This window comes from Carassius gibelio, chromosome A5 (genome assembly GCF_023724105.1).
Source record: "Carassius gibelio isolate Cgi1373 ecotype wild population from Czech Republic chromosome A5, carGib1.2-hapl.c, whole genome shotgun sequence".
Lineage (NCBI taxonomy): Eukaryota > Metazoa > Chordata > Actinopteri > Cypriniformes > Cyprinidae > Carassius > Carassius gibelio.
Window position 1 is genome coordinate 1,306,077 of NC_068375.1, and position 11,548 is coordinate 1,317,624.

The window sequence follows — 11,548 nt, forward strand, 5'->3', positions numbered from 1 at the left end:
ATATCCTAATGACAATGAGGCATTAGGATCTATGACTTCTGGAAGCACCTTTTTTAGGAAATTAAATGGTATAGGGTCTAACATACATGTTGTTGGTTTAGATCAGGGATCCTCAAATCTGGACCTCGAGATCCACTTTCCTTAGTTTAGCACTATCCCTAATCAAACACACCTGAGCATGCTAATCAGTGTCAATCAATGTCTTTGGGATCATTTGAAAATGGCAGGCAGGTGACTTTAATCAGTGTTGGAGCTAAACTCTGCCATGCATTGGACCTCCAGGGTAAGATTTGAGGAAGGGGGGTTTAGATGATTTAACAAGTTTATACAGTTCTTCCTCTCCTACAGTAGAGAATGAGTGGAACTGTTCCTCAGGGGATCTATAGTGCACTGTCTGATGCGATACTGTAGCTGACAGCTGAATGGTTACAATTTTATCTCTAATAGTATCGATTTTAGAAGTAAAGTAGTTCATAAAGTCATTACTGCTGTGATGTTGCCAAAATTGTAAATTCTACTTCTTGTTAAAAGTATGGTAGAACCATCACTTCTACCAGCAAAATTTTCTTTAGCCAGAGTTCTAAAGTTCTCCATTTTGTCCCCCATCTGTAAGATATATGAAGAGATACTGCACTGGGCTGATTCCTCTGCTGTCTACCCTTCTTTGACCACGTCCAGGGGCCCACAAACTTGCCTGCCAGACAAAGGTTCAAAAGGTGAGAATCCATTTGAACACTGAGGGACCTCTCTATAAGCAAAGAGAAGAAATGGAACCCAATTATCCCAATCCCTCCCAGACTTGTCGACAAACTTCTTAAACATATTTTTCAAGGTACTGATAAACCGTTCGACAAGACCATCTGTTTGAGGATGAAATGGTGTAGTTATGATTCCCTTAATGCCTAGATGTTTATACAATAGCTTCATCACTTTAGCCATAAAGTTTGTTCCCTGATCAGTGATAATCTCAGATGGAACTCCAACCCTTGAAATTAAATCTACCAAACATCTCACAATGTGCTTAACTTGAAATGAACGCAAGTGGTACACCTCTGGATATCGGGTAGCATAGTCACAGATCACCAATGCAAATTGGTGACCCGAACTACTCTTAACCAACGGACCGATTATATCCATCCCTATATGATCAAATGGAGTTCCAATAACGTACAAGTTGCAGATAAATTCTATCAGCTGGTTCTACCATTTGACACACCGCCAGGTGAAATTATCATACAGCAACTACAGCTCTGCCAGCAGAACCTCGGGTGAATTGATCATTCAGCTACAACAGCACCGCCACCAGCGCTTCAGGCGAAATGATCATACAGCTACAAAACCACCGCCATCAGCGCTTCAGGCGAAACGATCATACAGCTTCAACAGCACCGCCATCAGCGCCTCAGGTGAAACGATCCTACAGCTCCAGCAGCACCACCACCAGCGCCTCAGGGCGAAACGATCAGCTACAACAGCACCGCCAGCAGTGCCTTAGGTGAAACGACCATACAGCTTCAACAGCAGCGCCTCACATAAGCGATCATTCCGCTACAGCAGCAACACCACCACAGCAGAGCCTCAGGTGAACGATCACAGTTAACATCCGCTCCACCTAGACCTCAGCGGAAGGGCCCGCAGCCAACTGCACCACCTCAGCAGCGCCTCAAGTGGACGAACATGCTCCTAACAACAGCATTGTTACCTTATTCAGGCTAAGATTAGTCAATGAGAGCGCACAGTCCTAAGTGCACGTTTAAGACTGCTGACTGTTTCTATAGCGACCAGGAAGCTTCTAATAGCAACTCCAGTGACGTGCAGCGTTTGGCTCTTTCATTCAGAAGGTGGGGCTTCCGGTGATTTAAGCGACCTATTGAGCATTGCATGTTCTATACTGTTGCTCACACAGACCAGCCGGTCTCCTTCAATCTCCAATTCCATTTCCAAACCTCTTTCCATTTCAACCCCTCCCTGCATCTTGCAACACACCCCACTCACAAACATCCTTTCATCCCAACATCCCTTCTTCCACCCTTCCTCTCTCCATCCATTCCCTACCTCCTCCCCCTCCTATCCACTCATCCCAACATCCCTTCTTCCACCCTCCCTCTCTACCTACCTTCCCTACCCCCTCCCCTTCCCATACCCTCTCATCCTCCCCCCCTCCCCCGCTCAAGACATCCTTTCATCCCATCATCCTTTCTTCAGCCACTGTCAGGGCCGCCTCTCTTCTACAGGTGCCTCCACACCTTGGCATTCCGTGATGGAGCCACGTGAGAAACTCCTGCTCTTATAACCCTACGATACCAGCAGACTGACTTGCAAAGCACCTCCGCACTCCTATCAAGAATAGACATAGTCGACAGGCCACTAGCTAGAAGAGCTGTATACGTATGCAATATCCGTAAGTAGACTTCAGCAGTTAATATGGTGGTTGCCCGGTTGATTCTGAACAGCCTCCGGAATTCAGTTCCTACAATTCACAGTCAAGAGCAGTCTCCACAGCATTATGAAATGTGTCCCATAGTCATAATATAACATCCTTGGGGGTTTGAATAGTCCGATTCTACTCATCTGCTCAGACGATGTAGTAGAAATTGGAAACATAAACAAGGGATGATTATGTTTGGCAGTCATGCAATTCATGCCTAGGCCAACTTAATCTACTCAACAACAACTCCTCCTCCGAGCAACTCCTATACCATGACTCCTTAATCTCGTAAACCGACTCTCGTCTCGTTTCCCATTCCAGAAGTTAGACTTGGCTCCGGAATAAACATGCATCTCTCGCCGGTCATACCACTGACCAAACACCAAATAGGCTTCCCAAGAAGCCATTCTTAATCGCCTTGCTCCAAGCATGATCTTCACGATACCTCTCCGGCCGGAACTGTCTCAAAGCTTCCTTCCCATCAACCGACCCACTGTATATCTTCAACTTAAAATCTCACTCTCATTCCTTCCTCAGATCCCCACATGCATTTAAACCTACTTGAGGGATCAACTATTCCTTCGAATAACCACTGGCTGCGATTGCCCAGCTTCTCTCTTTCCAACACATTCATATTCAAAGGCTTTCGAAAAACAGAAACCCACGTTAACCATCTAACGCCTGAACTAATCAGCCTCTGCATCCTCTCTGTACGAACAGGCTTACTGAGCTGACATATCTTAACTCTTCCCAACTTTGGGGGTCCTCATTGTCTGGCCTAAATATACGCTAGAGACGGTACCCCCACCTTGAGTCTCCCTGAGCCATCAATTCAAGATTCACTGATCAACCTGACCATCATCCCATTCCCTCGACCCCTTCATCCTCTTTCTACTCTTCCCCAGTTGCATAGCTGGTTTGTGGCGTGGTCCTAGCTAGTGAAATGGGGTTAAGTGAGGTTAACTAAAGTTCGGGAGCAGGGCCACGCCTCAAACAATCACCTGACTTCCAAACCTCCATATATACCGGGCCACCTCACACCACTCTGCTAGTCTCGTTCTCGAGAACCCGCCCTTCCCTACCTTTCTCATCCATTCAACCAACCTTATCCCACATTTATTTCTATCAGGTTGTATCAGGGGGTCCTCATTGTCTGGCCTAAATATACGCTAGAGACGGTACCCCCACTCTGAGTCTCCCTGAGCCATCAATTCAAGATTCCCTGATCAACCTGACCATCATCCCATTCCCTCTACCCCTTCATCCTCTTTCTACTCTTCCCCAGTTGCATAGCTGGTTTGTGGCTAGTGAATTTCCCATTCATTTCCTATGGCGGGTCATTTTTGACCCAAAGACCCTGAGTGTGACTATTTTTTTTACGACCACTTAGACTTTTCAAATCCTGTCCCCAATTTTTTTGGGTGTTCATATACCAAGTATCAATAAAGTCACCAAGTTTCAGACCATTAAAAAAATATTTCGGGTCAAAAATGACCGAAGAACCCCAGAGGGTTAACAGGGAAGACTGTTCTTCTATCACTACAGAGATCTCAGCAGATGGATAAATGTGTTCATTCCCATGTACACATCCCAAGCACACAGTATCACCATAGTTCAAGATTTCATAATTTACCAAGTCAGATTTGACCAAAGTTTGTGTACTACCTGTATCAAACAAAGCCTGAGCATGCTGACCATTTACCGTTACCATTATAAGGTGATTATGTTTCTCAGTAGAGGTTGATGATTCTCCAATACCCTCATTCCTAGGAACATAACACAGGTTAATCACTTTGGGCTTTCTAAGGGGACACAGAGAAGCCTTATGTTCAGGTTGCTGGCAATAAAAACAAATCAGAGTTGCATTAGAATATTTCCCAGGCACTCCCATAGTCTTATCCATAGGCTCCTCAACTTTACCCCTGCCCCCAGTCACAGTACCTTAGCTGGTTCGTGATGGCTCTTGATGCGCAGCCATGTACCTCTCTGCCAGACTAGCGGCTTCTTCACCAGTCTGTGGTTGGTTCTCCTTGACCCATACTCTCATGTCAGGCTGCAACACTCCCAGATACTGCTCCAGTATGATGGTTTCGCCCAGCTGTTCCTTGTTCTTCATTTCTGGTCGCATCCACTTCTTATACAAGCCCTTGATGTGGTTGTAGGTCTCTCTTACACTTTCTCCCATTGGCACTGTAAGACTCCTGAAACACAGGCGATAAGTCTCCTCAGTCACGTTGTACTTGGACAGAACCGCAGCTTTAATGTCAGCATTGGATCTGGAGCTTTGATCATCCATGCCTGCATAGGCCTCCAGAGCTTTGCCTGTTAACGTTGTTACCACTCGGGCTGGCCACTCATCAGTCTGCCATCCCCACACTCTGGCAATGTGCTCAAACCGCACAAAGAAGCTCTCCACATCCTCACCTTCTACAAAAGCAGGAATTTGTGGTTGATTATAACGTCTAAAAGATGCTACTGGTGGTGGAGACATACCTGCAGAAGTGTTTTGGGAGTAGGTAATGGGTAATGGGTAATGAGTTTGTTGGCTTAGTTGTTCGACTGATTCCCACCCTGTCTTGGGTTTCTGGAAAATAGTAGCCTTTAAACCAGTCAGTTTATCAAACAATATCTTCTCATTTCTTTGTTGTTGCTGTATAAAATTCCTCATTTCCAAAAGAAACTCTTGACCCACCACAATTCCTTCTGCTTCACCTCGGGGTGTACTAACTTTACTGATCTTGGGTCTCACCACAGGTTAAATCTCAGGACTCTGCACGCTCTTCACATGAAACAAGTCTGTCACAGCCTCCTCAGTTACCCCAGTCTCAAACTCCAAATTACCTGCTTGAGCTTCAACAGTGTCCTCTTCCACCTCAGACAGTAGGATTGGATGAGCTAGGGTAATCGTTTTAGGACCTCCAGGTCCTCTAGTAGTCATCTTGAGGTTTGCAGTTTTTTATCTTCTACTGTCAGTCACTCCACAAAGGCTTCTGATCCCACTTCTGACACCATTTGTGGTAAGATGGTCAATGCAGTGGCTAACTGACAGCTAAAGAAGTGGCAAAACTCCAGAAAAAGTTGTTAAACAGTACATTTCACACTTCACATAGACTTTCAACCTCACAAGTCACACCCAAGATGAAGTTCTCCTTTAACCAAAGGCGTATCTCCCTGATAATTCATCAAATTATACATGTAAAGACATTTTAATTCACAAATCCTTAATTGTGTAACTCCTCCCTTTCAGGATGCCATAAAACTGGCTTCCTGTTCGCAGGCCACTCCTTTTTGGGCTTTACAGGAACCGGTAAGACACATAAACAAAACACGTTACTATTTATACAATTTTTATTTTTTATTTTCAATATATTGAATGTTTCACAATACCAGCAGTCACCATGGGATGTGCACCTTCCATGTTACTGCTTCTAAGTAAAACAAACAAACTAAAGATCCCACCATCTGGTCTGGATACGTACTGGATCTGGGTGACTGCAGTGACCCTCTGTTCTGGATACAGACTGGATCTGGTGGCTACAGTGACCTCGAAATAAGAGAGAAACAGACTATTATTACCATAGATGTCATTCTTCTAATGATGTAGCAAGTACATCGGGTGTTATGGGAAGTGTTCCCGGTTTCGGTTTACCTAATTAATGCATCCTAAAAATCCTTTAACGGATTTGGATATTAAAGGCATATTAGTATGTTATGTGTAAGCCAGGTTAAAGAGATGGGTCTTTAATCTAGAATTAAACTGCAGGAGTGTGTCTGCCTCCCGAACAATGGGTCTTATTCACTAATAATTGCGTACAATTTTCTTATTTATGCGCACATTTGAACTTCTCACGAGAACTTTCCGCCTAATTCACAACACGTGCGTACGCACATGAGCTTGTTCTTAAAACTCGTTCTTCTGTTAGTGAATTTGGAGTCTTCTAAATGAGCGCCCGCGTGCACAAGGTTAGTAATTAGCATAATTCATGCCCAAACCAGCTCCATATAAGGGCTTTCCACAACGAGGCACTAGTACATAGAAAGACAATTATGGCACCGAAACAAAAGACAAAGAAAAATAACTTTAACGATAATGAACGTGAGGTTTTGCTGTCGGAGGTGGAAGCCAGGAAAAATTTGTTATTTAAAAGTGTATCCACTGGCATAACGGGCACAGGTAAAAAAGAAGCATGGGTTAAAACACAGGCTTGGAGATAAGGTGGTATAGGGTGAGAGCGGTTGGTGATGTGGCTTAGGTGTGGTTCCAGTGAATTGCATAAATCAATGAGGACTTCTCTGGGCAACCCAAAGCGACTGAACAGCCATTTGTCACTCTCAGCGAACATATCTGTGCACTCTCTAAAGACGCGCTCTTTCCTTAGAGCACGCACAGCGATGTCTTCAAGCAGTCCCAAGTGTGCCATGCCTCTAAACAAAAGATGAGACACATTTAAGGTCCCCTTCTTCGTGATTCCATGTTTTAAACTTTAGTTAGTGTGTAATGTTGTTGTTAGAGTATAAATAATATCTGTAAAATTCTAAAGCTCAAAGTTCAATGCCAAGCGAGATATTTGATTTAACAGAATTCGCCTACAAAAAAAGACCCGTTTGGACTACAGCCCTCTAGTTCCTGCAGTAATAACGTCACTAAAACAGTTTTTTTGACTAACCACCGCCCACATGAATTCACAAACAGGGGGGTGTGGCCTTGTTGCGCTCCGACGGAGAAGAATGAAGAGCTGTTTGTGTTTGTCGCCATGTTGTTGAAACGCTGTTTTTTTTTTCATCTCTGAGTCCAATCATCTTTGTTTGGGCTTCCCAGGAATGCTGTACTTTGAGATTAATGGTTACAATTTATGTTTAACTCAGTTCCTGAAAATTATAATGCACATGTAAAACTATGTGCAGCTCATTTTGCTGAGGACAGCTTGCTGAGGACAACTTTCTCAATCTCAATCAGTTTAATGCTGGATTTGCACGAAGATTATTCTTGAAAGATGGAGCAGTTCCCTCTTTGTCTGGAGAAGGCGTTGTTTATGGACCACAACTGGTAAGTGTTTTTATTATTTAAGTTGGTGCGTTTAACAGTTTCTGTAACTTATTACACAAAGGGCAACGCTGTTTAGCTTTGTTAACTAGATGTTAGGGCTGTGCAAAAAAACAAATGCGGTTTTCATGCGCATCTCGTCAGTAAAAATGCTCCTCCTGCGACTATAAATACATCTCCAGCACGTGTGTTCTAGCCCAATCGTGTTACCAGGAGGGCAGCCTGCTCACAACACAGGTACCGCTGGCCCAATCAGAACCCGTTACGTATTTCTGAAGGAGAGGCTTCATAGAACAAGGAAGACATCAGCCCGTTTTTGTGACAGTGAAAACAGCAGTATACAGATAGGTGAATTGTGTGAAAAATACTGTTTTTTTACACGCGAAACATGAACACATGTTATATTGCTCATTGTAAACACAATCAAAGCTTCAAAAAAGCGCATAAAATGGGACCTTTAATCACCGTTTATATAAGGATAGATCAGGTGATTGTTGTTTGGACCTCTAATATACATATATATATATATATATATATATATATGTGTGTGTGTGCATATATCAAATTGGAACTGTAATTATAATTTATCAATAAAATCTAATTATATGTAGGGTTCTTAACACATGCTTATAAGGCCCCGGTTGTACATGATTATTGCGTACGTGTGGTATAAGTTGTTCTTGAATCTTTTCGTACATTTAGGATAAATTTTAGTACGAAAGTTTTTGATGAATAATGATTTATTTGTGAAAACGTCCGTATGCACATTTCACGCAAAAATCTGTGCCTACGCATATTTAGTGAATGAGACCCAATGTTAGGTAGGTTATTCCAGAGTTTAGGCGCCAGATAGGAAAAGGATCTGCCAACCGCAGTTGATTTTGATATTGTAGGTATTATCAAATTGCCTGAATTTTGAGAACGTAGCGTACGTAGAGGATTATAATGTAAAAGGAGCTCACTCAAATACTGAGGTGCTAAACCATTCAGGGCTTTATAAGTAATAAGCACGATGTATGAATCTGTATGATGTTTGATAAGGAGCCAGTGCAGTGTTGACAGGACCGGTCAAATATGGTCATACTTCCTGGTTCTAGTAAGAACTTTTGCTGCTGCATTTTGGACTAGCTGTAGTTTGTTTACTAAGCATGCAGAACAACCACCTAATAAATCATTACAATAATCTAACCTTTGAGGTCATAAATGCATGGATTAACATTTCTGCATTTGACATTGAGAGGATAGGCCTTAAATTCGATATATTTTTGAGATGGAAAAATACAGTTTTACAAACGCTAGAAATGTAGCTTTCTAAGGAAAGATTGCGATCAAATAGCACACCTAGGTTCCTAACTGATGACGAAGAATTGACTGAGCAGCCATCAAGTCTTAGACAGTGTTCTAGGTTATTACATGCAGAGTTTTTAAGTCCTATAATTAACACTTCTGTTTTTTTCAGAATTTAGCAGTAAGAAATTACTTGTCATCCAATTTTTTATCTCGACTATGCATTCCATTAGTTTTTCAAATTGGTGTGTTTAACCAGGCAGCGAAGAAATATAGAGCTGAGTATCATCAGCATAACAGTGAAAGCTAACACCATGTTTCCTGATGATATCTCCCAAGGGTAATATATAGAGTGTGAAGAGTAGCGGCCCTAGTACTGAGCCTTTAGGTACTCCATACTGCACTTGTGATCGATATGATACCTCTTCATTCACTGCTACGAATTGATGGCGGTCATATGAGTAAGATTTAAACCATGCTAATGCACTTCCATTAATGCCAACAAAGTGTTCAAGTCTATGCAAAAGAATGTTGTGGTCAATTGTGTCAAACGCAGCACTAAGATCCAATAGAACTAATAGAGAGATAAAACCACGATCATATGATAAGAGCAGGTCATTTGTAATACTAAGGAGAGCAGTCTCAGTACTACGATACGCTCTAAATCCTGACTGGAAATCCTCACAGACACCATTTTTCTCTAAGAAGGAATATAATTGTGAGGATACCACCTTTTCTAGTATCTTGGACAGAAAAGGGAGATTTGAGATTGGTCTATAATTAATTAGTTCTTTGGGGTCAAGTTGTGGTGTTTTGATCAGAGGCTTAATAACAGCCAGTTTGAAGGTTTTGGGGACATATCCTAATGAAAATGAGGAACTAATAATAGTTAGAAGAGGATCTATGACTTCTGGAAGCACCTATTTTAGGAGCTTAGATGGGGTCTAACATACATGTTGTTGGTTTAGATGATTTAACAAGTTTATACAATTCTTCCTCTCCTATAGTACACTGTAAAAAATAATTCAGTGGCTTAGTAAATTTCACAAAAATAAAGAGCTATATTAACTTAATAAAATCTTTTGAAATCATTTAAGTGATATTTTGAGTGGGTCAGATTAAAAAGAATAATTAAAAATCCAACAAATAATTTCTCTAAAATTTACATATATTATTTAAGTTTATGTAATGAAAATAAATAAGTATTTAACTAACTAATTATATTTTTTATATTCCTTCAATATTTCTGGTGAATTCTAATAGAAATATTTGATAATTATTTACTTGTACTGATCTGTTTTAGAAACTAAACTTATTAAGTATTTCCAACCAATTTTCCTAAATAAAGTTCCAGCTTAATAAATGACAGTTTAAATAAATTGAGTAAATTTCGCGGCTAAAGTGATCACGTGTGCAGCTCCGCAGGAAAAAAAAATCTGCTTTCCTCAGCAGCGACGTCGACTAGCCATACACCTCACAGCTCCTGGTAAGTAACGTTAGTCAGCTAATCCTACTTACGTTTGTAACACTTTATTAAAAAGTTAATAATTATTAAGCATTTCCTAACAATTGTCTTTGTATTTTACGTCATATTCAACAAGTTTCGTAGCTTAATCGAAGTCACCTGAAGGACGGCTTTCCTCAGCAACGGCAAGACCCGCACTCCTCTCATATCGTGGTACGTTATAATTTAGCCAGCTAATACTAATTATGTTTGTAATGTTTAATTCAGAAGTTAATTAAGGATTTCCTAACAATTGTGTTTGTATTTTGCGTTATCTTAAGAAGTTTAACAAGTTTCGCGGCTCAAACAAGAGGCACCTGTCACTGAAGGACTGCTTTTCTCAGCAACGACGTGAACAGCATTACTCGAATTTCCTGTAAGTAACGTAGTCCTTTTATAACTATGTATATTTGCAAAAATGTTTTCAAAAGTTGATTAAACATTGACCGTGTGTACGTGTACATAACAGTGTAGTTTTCGAAGTTAGTTAGTGGGGTAGCCATATGTATGTTAGTTTTTTTTTTTTTTTTTTTTTTTTTGGAGTGGGTTAACGTTCGTACTATTTGGATCACCGTTTATTTCAACCGCCATTTGAAAGTCTAACGATAAGTGTACCGTGGTCCAGCAACTATAACTATACATGCCCAATGGAAAACGATTTTGTACAGGTTCCCCTTTGCGGTCAGTGGCTTGTCAAAAGGGAACACATCATTTATGAACTTTCAAATGACAACATTCTTTCTTGTAAAAAGCTGTCACGTTGTTGTAAAACATCATAATTACTACACGAACTCAAGTATGAGCTCTTAAATCACCACTACAAATACGCCATGCAAAAGTATTTAAAATGGCGTGGACATAACATAGACTGGTGCGTTTTAATCAGCTCCCACTGTAGGGAGTCGGACAGTTTAAGGCCTGCTCCATTGTAAAATCATTCTAGTGCACTGAAACCTAGATCACATACAATATCGTTCAAAAGTTTGAAAACCGTAAGCTTTTTAATGTAACAAATCCAGACCTGGTGGGTATTGAAGGACAGCGGAGGCTGGGGGAGGGGTACGTTGTTTTAATTGAGTAAACTTACTAAATTTCTTAAGAGTGTGTTTAAATATATTCATTTTGATTTGAAATTATTTGTAATATTTTTGTTCCCTGAAACAGATCAGTTTAATTTTCCATCCTTAAATAAATTGATAGAAATTTCACAAATATATTATGTGTATTATAAATAAACAATTTGTTAGTCTAATACTAAATTGTTTTAGTGGAAAAAATAAAATAT

The 11,548-nt window shown here is 40.8% G+C and overlaps 1 long non-coding RNA gene across 1 annotated transcript; it reads left to right on the forward strand.

Annotated features, from left to right (window-relative positions):
• The first annotated feature begins 8,261 nt into the window (after positions 1 to 8,261).
• Positions 8,262 to 11,489, forward strand: LOC127988463 (uncharacterized). The gene is made up of 3 exons (XR_008161670.1): positions 8,262 to 10,245; positions 10,361 to 10,437; positions 10,545 to 11,489. It is a non-coding gene; the product is annotated as an uncharacterized LOC127988463 (long non-coding RNA).
• Positions 11,490 to 11,548: the final 59 nt, after the last annotated feature.